This window comes from Chrysochloris asiatica, unplaced genomic scaffold (genome assembly GCF_000296735.1).
Source record: "Chrysochloris asiatica unplaced genomic scaffold, ChrAsi1.0 scaffold00150, whole genome shotgun sequence".
In the NCBI taxonomy this organism is placed as follows: Eukaryota; Metazoa; Chordata; class Mammalia; order Afrosoricida; family Chrysochloridae; genus Chrysochloris; species Chrysochloris asiatica.
In genome coordinates this window covers 3,567,041-3,567,709 of record NW_006408668.1, presented here as the reverse complement: position 1 = coordinate 3,567,709, position 669 = coordinate 3,567,041, and positions in this window count along the sequence as shown.

Sequence of the window (669 nt, the reverse complement as noted above, 5' to 3'; positions counted from 1 at the left end):
CAAATGAGAATGAAAACACAACATACCAAAATCTTTGGGACACTGCGAAAGCAGTGCTGATTGGACAATTTATTGCAATAAATACACACATCCAAAAAGAAGAATTAACCAAAATTAACACATTAACACAGCATCTCCAACAATTAGAAACAGAGCAACAGAGGGAACCTACAGTCACCAAAAGAAAAGAAATAATAAAGATAAGAGCAAAAATAAATGAGATGGAAAAGCTATAGAAAGAATCAACAGGACAAGAAACTTCTTCTTTGAAAGGATTAATAAAATTGACAAACCATTGGCAAACCTAACAACAAAAAAGGGAGAAGGCACAAATAACTCACATTAGAAACCACATGAGCGATGTCACAATGGAATCAAAGGAAATCACAAGGATAATAACAGAATACTATGAAGAGTTGTACTCCAACAAATTTGAAAACTTAGAAGAGATGGATACATTATTAGAAAAACACGACCTACCAAAACTTATGCACAGTGAAGTAGAAAACCTGAACAGACCCATAACAAAAGAAGAAATTGATCACATCTTCAAAAAACTTCCAACCAAAAGAAGTCCAAGCCCAGATGGCTTCACTGTTGAGTTCAACCAGACATTCGGGGAAGAGCTGTCACCAATTCTACCCAAATTATTCCAGAGGACGGACAACT